A 15,915-nucleotide genomic window follows, 5' to 3' on the forward strand; every position below is an offset into this window, starting at 1 on the left:
TTATTTATATACATTTATATTATTTTGTATAATATGATTTTCTTCTTATCTAATATATTATTTATTTTTATTTCTATTTCTTACTTTTTATCTATTTTAAAATTTTGCACATATTACTTGCTTTTAAAAATTTTACATGTGGATTATTGTTTGTTAATGATTTCAATTTGCCCTTCTTTCGTATTACTCATGTTTTATTTATTTTAAAACTTGTTCCATGTTAATTTACTTGGTATTGTCTTTTAATTCATTGACCTTCGAGTATTAATGTTAGTATTTGTATAGTGTATGATGTGCTGCCATTGTATGTATTTTAATTTGGCTCCTCTGTATTTTTCATATGATTATTTTTCATTTGTGTAGTATTATTGCCATGTATTATTATTCCATGTTCGCAATTATGCTTTTATTTCTTGTCATCGCATCGTGATTACAATTCTAATTTTTGCCCAATATCGATTGTCTTTTATCTTTAAGTAAACCAAACAAATATATTTTGAGTCGGTCTTATAATCGCTTATTTGAAAAGCTTCTTGAAACAGGGCAATATTTCGTGTTTGAAAATTCGAGAAATAGTGCCCTAACGTGCTGGGTTTCGAATTTTCGTTGGCCAAATAGCCAAATATCCTTTTAAAATTTCAATGCATGAATTTTGGAAATCATGAGATGGTTTTGATATCGAGGGTTTGAAATGTTGTATCCTAACGTGCTGGATATAATATTTTATTCCTTCAGAACAAGAGAATCTTAATATCCAATTAGGATTATCCAAACATGTTTTAAAGGAGTTGTATTTTAAATCTTTTCAAATTTTCAACATTAGGACATTAATTAATCAATAAGGTATCAATTTTGGGCGCTACGGGGGTGCTAATCCTTCCTCGTGCGTAACCGACTCCCGAACCCATTTTCTTGAATTTTGTAGGCTAAAATTAATATTTTAATGAAATAAAATGTTTTATAGGTGATCTGGTCACACTTAAACAAAAAGGATTGGTGGCGACTCCATTTTCGTTTTTAAAGCCGATCCCTGTTTTTTTCAAAATATAAAAAATGGTTCGGCACTTGCCATAAGTATTCCCAGATTACTTTGCCATTGAGGCTTTCTAAATAATACGCCAAGAAGGTTTTACAGAGAGTTCGCCATAAGGACTTTACAGAATATTCGCCATAAAAGCTTTATAGAAAGTTCGCCACAAATGCTTTACAAAATATTCACCACTGATGCTTAGTTTGGATTGCCATCAAGGCACCACATCAACTATTGTGTTCGACGATATGGATTTGCCTAAACTTAGTATAACTTGAGGTTTTCCCTTCGTCACCCTTGGGACACGCAAAACCCTAGTAGACAAATGCGGCTCATCCACCATTTCTAGAATGTGTCATGGCCATGGTCTTTTCACAATGATTTCCATACTAGCCTTTTCTCGTGTATACTATCCCAACGAACGTCATTAAAGCATAATCACAGAGTCCATTATAGTATCACATATTTTTCCCGGTACTCCGTCCGAACCCCCTTAACACCAACCACTCAAATAACATAATAGATGCATCTACACTGATTTCTCTCATAATCTTAACAGAGTCATACTTCTTAACATTTAACTTCCCATGTATGCTTGCCACACATTGCCATATTCATACAATGCATCATACACTTCAGAGCATACATTCAAATGATTCACAAAGAATATATAACCATACATACGCACAACTTCTCAAGAAGACATGCACATCAACCATACAAGGAATCATTATAATATAATGTGCAAAAGTCGGGTTTAGAGACTTATCTGTAACCTACCTTAACCTCAGCCTAGAGCTTCTGTTTCAAATGTTTGTCCCAATCCAACAGGAACAACTGCTTAAAAGATCATAAGATTTCCATTAGAATCTCTATTATAGACATTTTACTAATATTTCAACTACATGCAACCCCAAGCATGACCTTCTTGTAACACCCTTCCCTTCTATAATCTTAATGTGTAAAGCTGTAAGATTGACTAAAAGACTGAATCATCTACTCACTAAAAGAGATCTTAGTTCAATCTTAATGATGAAGAAGAAGAGAATGTTGAGGTTAGAAAGAAGAATTTGAACATTAAGTAAATAAAAAAAAACCATATGAAATGTCTCATTCCCATAAATATACTCTTGGTCCCCTTTGATTTCCTTACCAAATCTAGGGTAGGTAAAAGAAAATTCGACCAAGGTTTAAGTTACTGTTGACCAATCATTAGGAGTGTCAAATCAATCTAATTGACTTTTGACGTTAAATAGCCAACTATGCTGCTATGATAATTTGTTTAGTTTTCTTGTTTTAGTGTACAAGCAACCTTTCATACATCTTGCTACTCTACTCTTTACTCTGATCTCTATTTCTAATGCAGCAGAATCCCAACAACTCTCAACTAACCTAGTACAAATCTACTTGAATAGTATTTATTCATATTGGGTGTATTTAAGTCCCCTACCATTTTCTCATACACTTGATAGGTACTTAGTGCTAAATCAAAACTCTGGAGCGTATTCTTTCTTCACTTGAAGTTACTGTAATGACCTAAAATTTTCGGGTATTAGAAATCGAGTTTCTGGCTTACTGTTTTAGAAAATTGGGTTCGTAAATATTTATTAGAAATATTTACGAATATTAGATGAGTGATTAATTAGACTTTGGCTAGGTGAATTAGCTTGAATTAAGGTTAATTTAGTATAGGGACTAGATTGAATATAGTGTAAAAGTTTAATTATAGACTAAAAAATTGAAGGGACTAAATTAGTAAATAAACCAAAAGGGACAAATGTGTGGTATAAATTAATACATTTGTAATAATTGTATTTATACAAATGTAAAGTATATATGTATTTATTTATATTTTAAGTATAAGATATTTAATATATATAATAATATTATATTAATTAATAATTAATTAAAACATAAAATAAATAAAATAAATAAAATAAAGAAATAAAGAAACAATTGAAGAATAACAACAGAGAAAGAAACGAAAAAGAGAGAAAGAATGAATGAAAGAAAAAGAAAAGGGAAATTTAAGGTTTTGAAGCTTCAAGCTTAATTTGGTAAGTCAATTAAGTCATTTTCTTTATAATTTTGATGTTTTTGGAGTTCTAGAGACAAATATTACTTGATGTAAATGGAAATTTTGAAAGTTAGGAGATTTTTAGACATGGGTAATGTTGAACAAATTGTTGAATGAGGGATTTAGTTGAATAAATATCAAGTTAGAATTGATTAAGGGATTAAATTGTAAAGGAAGCTATAAGTTTTATGTTTGAGGGACTAAATTTAAAGAAACTTGAAACTAGGGTTTTACCATGGATATCTAATGTTTAAGGTGAATATGATATGAAATTGAATAGTAATAAAGTATGAATTGAGTGATAGAAGTAAAAGTTTTAATTAGGATTAAATTGAAAATTGAGATTTGAATTGAATAGAAATTTAATTATTTATTGTGAATTATTGTTGTATTAATAGTATGAATTGTTTAATTTCCGTAGCTAACATAGTACCGGAGACATCGACAAAGAAAGGAAAAGAGAAGGTTGACGAAGAGTAAACCGAGAATTACGGTTTGTATTTCTATAAACTGAACTTAAAATTTATTATTGCATTTATTACATATATATATGGTAAGTAATATAGAGGTAAGTAATACTATTATTGTATTGAATTGAATTGAGTTAGGAATACTTGAATTGCAATGTATATTGACTGTTATCTGAAAATTTAAGTGAAATAAATACCCTATTAACAGTGTCGGGCTAGGTTGGATATAATTGGCATGCCATAGGATTGGAAGTGTATAGGGATACTTTGACCTTGAGTCGATGAGGCACTAACAGTATCGTACCGTTACTTCGACTTTGTGTCGATGAAGCACTAATAGTATCGTGTGTCGTACTATTACTGATACTTCGGTTTAATCCGAGTGGTACTATGTACCGTACTGTTACTATTTTCTTCGGCAATGCCGATGAGGCATAATGTGTTGTACGAGTGTGTTGATTAGATCCGTGTATCCACCAAGGTCCAAGTTATGTTAATAGGGGTAAATTACCGTACTGGACTATTGAATGGTTGTGCTACTGTACTGAAAATCGATTGTTATTGATTGATATTAATTTGAACAGAATGTTTCATTGAGAAAGAACTTTGAATATAATTAGTGTTATTAGATTTGAAATTTAGTAGCTTAAATGCATTTTGTGTTAATATTTGTTTTATGTGTTGGTTTATAGAAATACCACTGAGTGCATACTCAGCGTATGGTTTTTTTCCGTGCGCAGTTTAGGTACGAAAGCATCTAGCAACTCAGCATCCAAGCCAACTTCCGAACTTAGATACTTGGTGATGTATTTTATTTTGAAAAATGGCATGTACCTAGGTTATCTTTTGGAAATCATTTTGAATGTGAATATTAACAGTGTAAAAATGATAATGGTTAACCCATGAATGCAAAGTTTATGTTTAAAATATGGTCATTTATATAGTTTAATTTGAAGTAATTCAATTAGTACCAAAGTACACTGTCTGGAAGTTTTATATTAATCACTTACTAATACACTCGAGTTGGATCGTAACATTGATGATTTAATGTAAAATGGGTGTATTTAATCATGTTTTGGATTGGTTGAAAGATTGGATTTAAATTTCGCTTGTTATTGAAGTTTGCAGGATTGGTAAACTTGAACTATAAGGTTCATTTTGAGTTCACACGGCCTAGCACAAGGGCGTGTGATTAGACCGTGTGAAACACACGGCCCTTACACAGGCATGTGAGTAAACCGTGTGTCCCCTGCATCTAAAATTTGGCAAACAGAATGCTCAGGTATGGCCACACTGGCAGAGACACAGGCGTGTGTCTCAGTCGTGTGAAGCACACGGCCACAGTACACGGGCATGTGCTTGGCTGTGTGAAAACTGCACTAGATTTGAATTGAAAATAAATCCACACGGGCATGTGTCTTGGCCGTGTGAAACTAGCTAGTTTATTCATAAGCAATAAGTCAAAGAAGTACACCGCATGTTCCACCCGTGTAAGTCTCACGGGGTGACAACACGAGCGTGCCTTTGGTTCACACGAGCGTGTCTTGAAACCACACGGTCGTGTGGTACTGTTCATTAAAGAAAATTTTATAAGCTTCTGTTTAGGTCTCGATTTATTTCTAATATCTTCATTGGGCCCCAAATATCCTTTATGAGTCAATAAGATAAATTACTGAACTTTATAATGATTAATTTTATATGATTCGTGATATAAACTGTAGTAATCGGTAATGCTCCGTAATCCTATTCTGATGTAGGAAAAGGGTTAGGGGGTATCACAGTTACTTTGTAATTTAATCCTTAGATACCGTCAAAGGGTTGGTTCTTTGTTAGTATGCGCCAATATTCTAACTCGTCATTAGGCCAACAAGGTGTCGAATTATGTTACACAACACGCCAAACAGTTTACATACATACTTTATTCATCTTTTTGGATTTGCCGATGTTGGGGGTGTGATAATTAGAGAATTTGATTAAAGAATTTTCTTGAAAAATTAATTTGGAAAATCTCAGTAATTTTTGGGAAATTAATTTTTATCAAGTAAAACTAAATTAATCATATTAATTAAAATAAATATGATATTTTTGGAAATTAATTTTTAAGTGAGACAATTGACACAATGGGTAATTAAACTTGAAAATTGAACTCGAGATCAAAAATTGAAACCAAGAACCAAAACAGGGATCAAAACTCAAAAATTGGTTGAACTAGGCCCTATGTATGAAATTGGGCCAACGATACAATCGATGGCTAGATCAGACCGGTCGGGCCGTCACTGGCCCAGACTGAACTTGCAACAGTTGAATCTGCTATGCCCATTCAAGCAAAATGGCAACGATTCGAGGTGTCGAGGAGAAGTGGCGCCAACAATGGCACCATTGGGCACAGTGGTTGTGATTCTTCGATGGTAGAGCAGTGGAAAAATTAGACTCCTAGTGGGATTCTATGAGTAACTTGATTTCAAATTAACTTTTCTAAAGAAAATATTATTTTTATGAATTTAATATTTCATTTAATTTAATATTTTCTATATATTAATATGAGATATTAAATTTAATTTAATTTAATATTTATTTAGATAACATTTTATTAATTTAATATTAATATGAGATATTAAATTTAATTTAATATTTATCTAGATAATATTTTATTAATTTAATATGAATGTGATTAATTCTAATTCTAGTTGAACTCTCTCTAAACTATATAAAGAGAGCATGGGTAATTATTCTCATATACTTGAATTCAAGAAAAGTTGTAGAGAGAAAATTGTCTAAAAAAATTATTACAGAAAATTTCTAGAGATATTTTTATATTTACAACTTGACCCCAATAGTTTAGAGAAATTGCAAAGTTTTCCCACTAGCAATTTTGTGAGAATTAGCGAATTCACACTCAGCAGACGTGAGCTTGAGGATAGAAGAGAAGACTACTCAATCGAAGCATTCATCTTAGATGAATCATAAAGGAACGATTTTGCTCAAGTGTTTATTATTTTAGATAACACAACCAAGTTCTTTAGGGAAAAAAATTAACTCTGGTTTTTCCTTAAACTTATTTTTCAGTGCATATTTTAACTTGATTTTACAACACAATTACCATATCAATTCATTTATTCATGCAACATATTTATACACATTCATACTTAATGTAGAATATCTTAATTTATTAAGATACGGGGTTATGCTAAATCAATTTGAGACTCGGGACCTGAATCCAAACTCAATTATCAAATTTCATGTTGTGTCTAGAGATAGGATACTTCATGTCTCAAGAAAAGTCCTATTTTATTTTATTTTTTAAAATTTAGGTTCAATGTCAACATGTCTCGAGACACTAGAAGTTGTGTCTCAAGGCAAGGTCTTTTATGTCTCAAGACCTACCTCCCTTATTTTCTTAATTTAGCTTCGATGTTTGAATGTCTCGAGACCTAGAACAGGGCAAAACTAATTTAGCTTAGATATTTTCTTATCTCGAGACTATCTTGACAAGTCTCGAGACACTAAGTGTGTAGTTTGAACAAGAGGGTAAATTTTATTCTTATGGTCTCGAACATGTTGATACTATCTTAAGACTCAATGAGAAGAAGATCCTAACTACATATTTTTAAGTATACAAACCATACCAAAATGTACCTTCAACATATCTAAACCTTACCTCAATATAAAACCCTTAATTTAGCGTACATAATCACAACCCAATATCATAGCAATCAATGTATCATTATCTAACCAACTAATTTACGTATTCAAACTCATATAAACAAGTAAAGTTAGTGGAAATATCATCACCATCAACTAACCTTTACTAGAAAATTGTTATTTACAATTTTAGACCTTTGGCAAATTAAAAATTCATAGCAATAATATTTTTACAATTTAGTTCTTGTACCCTAACTAAGAAATTTATAGAAAAAATTGAAGGACCAAACTTTAATATTCTATCATACCAACTTCATGAATATTAAATATAAATATTTACGGGCTAGATTTACGGAAATGGGATTCTGAAATCGCACTTTTTAATACCACTAAAAATGGACTGTTACATGTTTGAACACTTTTAATCTACAAAAATCCTTGTCCGTGACCATGCATGAAAATAAACTTAATGCTATGAATATTGAAAGTGAATTATAAAATCACAAACCGCAGTAGTTATTCAATGTTCACATTTTCCTTCCCCTTCACCTTAGACGTTTTAACGTCGTCTTTTGCTATGTTAAATAATATGGTTTTTAAAACAATATCAGTTTCTCAATTAAAAAAGCATTTTAAAAATAAATAAATATGAATGTATTTCATTCAATTTAGTCCCTATAAACTTTTATCCGAAATACTTGTGATTTTCGATTTTCTTTATCAAATTGAAAACCAATTTCAATTTTCTCCATTAGGGACCTCTAACTTTCAATTCATGACATATTTTTTTAATAACTTTCATTTTATTCAATTAAATCGCTAGTGCCATATAATTAAATATAGGGCTTAGTTGGATTTGTAATAAAATCCAGCACTTTTCTGTATTTCCTAACTTAGTCCTAACGTAATCTAAGCTCATTTTTCATAATTCCATCACTACTAAGCTTAATCCCATCAATTCTTTATTAATGACAACTTGATTAAAACTCAGCAATTAAGAAACCTAATGCATGGGCATGAATTGCTAAGCTTAGATGATAAAAAGTCTATAAAATTTTTTAAAGGAAACCTTTCTCACCTTAAGTAATTGATGACCGAATAAGGGAGAAAACTCTCGTTGTTTCAATTGCGAAAGATGAGGAAGATGATATCTTCATCTTCTCTCTCCCACTAAAATTGATTATATATAAAATTAGTGGTTTCATTAAGTTAACAAATTACTAACTTATCACTAATCATGTTTCTAATGTTGATTAATGGATAATAGTGGAGAAAACCATGGAATTCCACTACCACAATATTAATTAAGGAATATTTATTTCCAAAGGACTTGGTTATTAGCTTATTAAGGACTTATAAAATTTCTAATCAATTCCCTATTCCTTTTAACCACCATGCAATTTAGTCCTCGTACCATTTATACTAACTTAATTGGTTTAATTATTATCTAATTTTGTTTCTTAATCCCATATACAACATAATTTTTCTCGATCCAACTTCCCGAACAGCTCAACTTAAAATTTTTAGTTTGAAATTAACTTTTTCGGCATTAAAAGAACCGAGTTGTTACAAGAAATTTTTATTTAGCATAATGACAAATTTAGCCATCAACATTTACACATTGTGTCAATTTGGTCATTATTCTTTTTTTAGCTAAATTTGGCCATTAACATTTTTAAAAGATTAAATCATTTTTTTAATGGAAATGCTAACTAAAATATTAACTTTTAACTATGTTGGTGTGGCAACTTACATGGCAGTTCATGTATACTATGTTGACATGAAACTATTTGTCTTATATGCCACATTAACAAATAATTTTAAAATTATAAAATATATAAAGATTCATAAAAATTCAAAAATCATTATGTAGTATACATGGATTGGCATATGAGTTGCCATGTTTAAAATTTATCGTTTTAGTGAGTAATTTTTTCAAAAAGCTGATAATTTAATTCTTTTTCAAAGGTTGGTAGACATATTTGACTTTTTTTAAAGGTTGAGTGTCATATTTTACTCAATATCCATCGCATCTTCACTTAAAGGACCTTCGCCAACAGAAGGAAGAAAATGTGAATATGAATATTTTTTTCTCTTCGTGCGAACCTCCAAATTGGGTCTTTCTCTTTCTTCAGATAGTTCTTGAGTAACATCAACGACTTTAACTCCTTGAATAATTTTAGTAGCTCGCAAAACTTCAGTCACTTACGCATATTTCTTTCCTTTTGTAGCCTTTGGAATCCTCGTTGTAACACCGTTGCTTTTTCCTTTCTAGCTGTGATATTCACATCTACATTCAGAACAAAAGGTATATTCAAATAACCAATTTTTAGGTTCTTCACAAAATCCCAAAACAATCTCTACTATAACACTATTGTCCCCATATGGCCAAGCCTCGTTACATGGCTTTATCACATCAAGTTGGGTTTCGTCGAGGGTAATGAAGTCCACATCATCCCAATTGTTTGGACTTTCCTCTATTAAGCAGAATCGCCAAACGTTCCATAAGATGTGCACTTGCTTATATCTAATTGGCGAACTTGTCTGCAGTCTTTTCAATTAAGCATTTTCTATTGCATTTAGCAAATGAGGATTCCAAATGTTTCCCTTAGTGAAAGGTTTAACCTAGGCTAAAGGAAAAGGGAATTTTCGATAAGTTTGCTCAATTTTAACATATTTTTCCCTCGCCAAATGCAGGTTATTGGTGGTGTTATCTACAACAGCTTTTCCTCCCTATTGAGTGGCAAACATTATAAACCCCTTTTGACTACTTTCACTCGCAGGGGTTACAATGTATATTCTTCTGAACCCATTTACAGAAGCTTCTTCTCCATGTAGATGAAAATCTAGGAAACATGTCATTAAGTAATTTGGGAGCCATATTTTGGTAACAATAAAAAGGAAAATCAAAGAACCAAATAAACAAATTATAGTAATTGAAACCTACCAAACTAAACTACACCAAGAACATAAACGGGAGAGGAATTACAGAAATCCAAAGATTTGGAAAGCAAATGGTAATAAGGCTCAAAAGATTTATCCCTATTTATAAATGAGGCAAAACCCTTCGACTATTACAAAACATTCTAAGCAGAACCCTATTTATAAATCACGCACACTCTCGTGCATCATTACATGAAAAAGTTCTTCCAGTCAATACACGACAGACGTATCTAAATATAAAAGATAACGACGATTTTATTGGGAATTCAGCCAACACGTCGTAATACATTGCACATTTTAAAAAATTCATCATTAAACTCAAATGAATGTGATAAGGAGTGAAGCAGAAGAGGCAGAAGAAGGATCATATTCAATTTGTTTGACTCGAGAAAGAAAGATTTAAATCTGACTTGTAAAGAAGAAGTAAACAAATTTAGAAATTAAAGAAAACGAAAACACTAAAATAAGAATTTTAAGAACTAAGAATAAATATTCAATATAATAAATAAATAAATAAATAAATAAATAAAATTTAAAAGTGGAAGATGGACCGAATAAACTAATGGATGTGAGAGATAGATGGATAAGTGCCCAATTGAACCATTTGAGATATAAACCTCAATAAACTCAATTAATGGCTCTAATCAACCCTCTAAAATATAATTCTTGGCAAATTAAAGGATGAAGAATGAATTCTCATGACTCCTTGAAGACAAATCGATAAGGAAACTACTTCTAAAAATCACAAGAAAGAAATCTTGCACAAAGAAATAAACTCCCAAAGTTGAAAACTTTATTAATGAAAACAATTGTGTCCCTAATGAACAATGATGAGGCCTTTATATAGGCTAGCTAAGTACATCCAAATAAAACTCTAAAGTATAATTAAACTCTAATTAACCTAAATAAGAAGTAGTTTTAAATTAAACTTTTTTGTTTACTAAAAACATAAAACTCCTAAACGACTTAAAATACTTAAACAATATCCAAATTTTGGAATTAATAATTAATAAAATAATAAAATCTAATTAATACAAAATTAGGCTCATATATAATAAAAATTAAGCCTGAAAATCGAACCCAATATGAATTTAACTCAAATTAAAAGCCTAAAACTCGTAATTTTCATAATAATCCTGTCGAAAAATTCTACTTACGCAGTCTTCACTAAAATAGTCATAACTTGAGCTCCCGAACTCAAAATTGAGTGATTCAAAATGCGTTTCGAAGCTAAGAGATAGATATTTGAACACAATGAGACATCTAACTCAAAAATGTCTAGAGCCCATCTAAAAATTCATCACAAGTCGATTGGCTTTCCAAATTTGAAAATTGGTAGTTTTGGTGAATGGAATTTAAAAAATTTCACCTCATTCGTGCATGTATCAGAATGTGCATATAAATATTTTTCTCCCATCATAATTTAATTAGTTTAAAAGTTTCAGTTATTCAAAATTAAAATCAAAACTTTAAAAAATACATATATATATATATATATATATATATATTCAAACTTAAAATGAGAACCTATATACAGTGTATAACACTTCATCATGAACTTCAACACCCTTCCATCACAAACACCCCTGGTGTAACTTCTTCACCAAGCTTGTGAAGGTCAGTTTATAACATTCACTCTCCTAGGCGATAATTGTTATACGTTGTGTAGCAAGGCTTGCAAATCTCATAGAGCACCTATAAGGAACTTAATACGTGTCTTCCAACGGAACCAATGATATCGCGAACCCACAGCTAGTTCGTGAACCAGTAATTGGTTCGCGAACCACAGCTCCCCAGACTTCAGAATTGTGCACCTCTGTTGATGCAATATGAGAACCACATAGTGGTCCAAAGTATTTGATTACTAGTCGTCCTAACATTTTTCATCCTAGGATGTCACATCACCGTCACTGTAAGGGTATCAAATTAAACTTCCACATCAACAATCTTAGTACACGTAGCTAAGTTTGTCCTCCACTATAAAAGTTTCATGCAAACAACTCACATGGGTCAACTCTCAGAGACTTTCCTCATTGAATCACTAAACTCTCTCCACAAAACCATAAGTTTCTTCTAACCTTCACACTCCTTCCTTCTTCATCAAATCAAACCAATATCTTCCCTTTATTCACCCTAGTGGTTAACAATATGCATACTTATACATAATGCTAACAAGTTTTTGGTCTAATAATAAAAATATTATGTTGTAATTAGAGAGTTTGAATTCAATTTCAAATTATCTTATTATTCACCTAATTTATCAAATATATAAATTTTAAAGACTTAAAATTTATTACTTAAGTTAAAACTTAAAACAATAAAATATTTTTCATTTAAACAAACTTGAGCCCATGAGCATATGATTCAATTGTAAGCTGTAATTCATGGAATAATTAAAAAGTTTTGGGGTTTAGAAGTTTAGTAGAATGATTTCTCATTTATATGCAATAATGGATTTGAAACATGTTAGTGTATTTAAGTGGAAAATTCAACAAAAAGAGGGGTCGAGTATGTCAACTTCAAGTCAATTCCATGTTAGTGTATTTAAGTGGAAAATTCAAAAAAAAGAGGGGTCGAGTATGTCAACTTCAAGTCAAATCCATAGTACATGCAACTAACTTTGGATGAGAGGATGAGTAAATATGAAAGGAGTACTATACATTAATTTCGCACCAACTATGAGAATTGATTTGGTGGGGTAGAAACCTGCTTCTTCTTTTTTTTTTCTTCTTTTTTTATGGAATGACTTGAAAATTCCTAGTGCTGATGCTTTTTATCATCATTCATCAATTTATTAATGTTCACATATATATATATATATATATAGCTTTTACAGTTAAAATTGATATTTCGATCATATATTAAATTTGTCATGTCAAAATCTTACTCTCTTAATTATATTTACATGCGATTAAAAAAATTACAAAAAAATTATTTGATTTTATTTTTATTAATAATTAAATGGTTCAGGGAAAAATGATGTGATAAATTTTAAAATTAGTATAATAGTAATTTTAACTCTCAATATCTATATATTTTATTAATTTAATATTGATTTTAAAAATTTAACCTTTAACGTTTATACATTATGCAATTTAGTTTTACTTTTATTTGTGATTCTTTCACCAACTAAAAAAGAAATTTATCAACTAAATTTGATTGAAAATATATCAAAATTGAAAACACCAAAAATTCAAGATAATAATTTTCGTATTTTCTCATTCTTTCAAAATTAACCCTCAATGTGACAAAAAAGAGAGTGAAATTACAAAAAAGATCAAATTACATTATGTATAAATGTTGAGGATTAAAATTTTAAAATTAATATTAAATTGATACAATATATAAATATTAAAAGTTAAAATTATTATTACGCCAAATTTAAAGGCTGTCATTAGTAAATTAAAATTGGTGAAAAAATTGAAATAGTTGAGTGAGAAAAGAAATATTAAAAGTTAAGTGGTTATCAATATAATTTAACCAAAACTATAATACATAAAAAAATCATTAGGTTTAATTAATAAACGATGACATTCCAAATCTTAATGACCACAACTCCACATTTTTATTTTTTTTTATTTTTACTTTTAATTTTCTTTTGATATTCTAAAGCCTAGTCGCCATTCGTGCGGCAGGGCAGGGCAGTCCACTTGCTATCGCCCATCTGGCCATCTCCATCCAGTGCTTCTTTATCTTGCTTTTAGCTCTCCTCCCACCCCCATTCTTCTACTCTTGATTCAATTACCTTCGTTGATTTCTTCGACCTTTGACTATCAAGACGAGATGGGTTTAGATCCTCTCATTGGAGGCCTTCACGTCCTAGCTTTTTTTGAGTCATTTCCTTGTCCACAAAAGCCAAAAATACTCTTAAGGGATTGAAATTTACCAACTATTGAAAGTTAATTACTCAAAGCCCAATTTAGATTTGGCTGGATGAGTAATTTTACTATCCAAAAATAAATTACTAAAATAATATTTTATATATTAAAATTTTTATATTTCATAATTAATTTAAATAAATTATATTCTTTTATCATTTAATAGTAAATCAAGTTGAAGTCAACATGAACAAAATTTACTAGTATTCACGTCTCAATGTGAAAAACACTATAATCTAATTAAGATAATCAAATTATATAAAACTATTTAATATTACAATAGAAAAGTATAAAATTACATAAGATTGTATTATTTATTGTTTGGCATTAACATTGTATTAAATATAATTAGTATGGACTAAGTTGATTATTTGGTTGTGTAAACTTATAGTGTAAAAATGTAAAGATTAAAATATATTTTAAGTCGATTTTCATCATTGGATCGTGGTCGAGCTAATTAGACCATTGATTGTATGGTTCAATTAAATAAATTATTAAAAATTATTAAAAAAAATGATTCAATTAGTTTTTAACTTGATTCAACTGGTCCATATTAATTCATAGGTCAACTGGAATGATGCCTCTCTCTAGACTGGTACCTTGGCCAATCCAATTTGCTTCAAACTTCAAATAACCATGACTATAAGACTATACGTTCCATACATTTGGAATTTAATCCTCCTACTTTTATTTTCAAGAATTTAATCTATCTACTTTTTAATTTAAAATTTACTTTCAAATTATATATAACCACATAATATTTTAATTGAAAAGTTAACAATATTAACTATTTGAACTAATTAATAATATTATAAAAATATAGAAAGCAAATTATGTAAGAAATTAAAGCATAAGTATTAAATTTCTAATTTATGCATATTAAAGGGACTAAAATTGAAAATTATCCATTTTATATGCCACATGTCAGTAGGAGGAAGGTCCTTTAGACCTTCATTTAATATATAGTTGCTAGTATGAATATATTAATAGTTTGTGTCAACTTACAGAGTAAAAACTTAAAAGTTAAAATATATTATAATCTTATTTTTATTTTTAAAAGTTTAGACTCTCTATCTTTTAGATTTAAAAGTTTAGGTTCAATTGTTGCTAATGTTAAAATTCTTCTATTAATTCATTAGTTTGACATTTTGAAACTGATTGATTATTTGTTTATATCAAATTATGAAGTAAAAATTTGAAGGTTAACATATGATTTAAGTCCTTATACACTTCATACATTTGAAATTTAGTCTCTTTATTTTATTTTTCAAGAATTTAGTTCATCTATTTTTCAAAATTAAAAACTCAAGTTTAGTTGTTATCACCGTTAAAATTCTTTAGTTAAATTCAATAGTGTGACATTTTAAAATTAAAAAAATCACTTAATAGTGATGTAATAAAAATCATGTTAAAAATGCTTATGTTTCTTAAAACATGCATTCAAACTTGTTATTATAAAATTAATTTTTGTTGGAATAATATTCTTCAAAAATGGTTATAGTTAACAATATTAACTATTTAGACTATTTAATGACATCATCAAAGTAAAACACCAAATTATGCCAAATTTAAAATTCAATCATTGTCTTATAATGTAAAAAAAAAGGCAAACTCAAAAGATGTGTCTATCTTTTAAGATTCTTAAAGTATTTAAATTATATATAATTAGGTATCATTTTAATCAAAATTTAACTATTTTAGTTATTTAGATTAACTAAGAGTATTATGAAAATATAAGGCCAAATTATGTCAAAATTTAAAGTATAATTATTAAATTTCAAATTTAAATATAATAAAAGAATTAAAACCGAAATTAAATATTTTTATAAAATGCGAAAAAGGGGCATGGGTGGGGTGCCCAGGTAAATGGATATA

Source organism: Gossypium arboreum, chromosome 3 (assembly GCF_025698485.1).
Source record: "Gossypium arboreum isolate Shixiya-1 chromosome 3, ASM2569848v2, whole genome shotgun sequence".
In the NCBI taxonomy this organism is placed as follows: Eukaryota; Viridiplantae; Streptophyta; class Magnoliopsida; order Malvales; family Malvaceae; genus Gossypium; species Gossypium arboreum.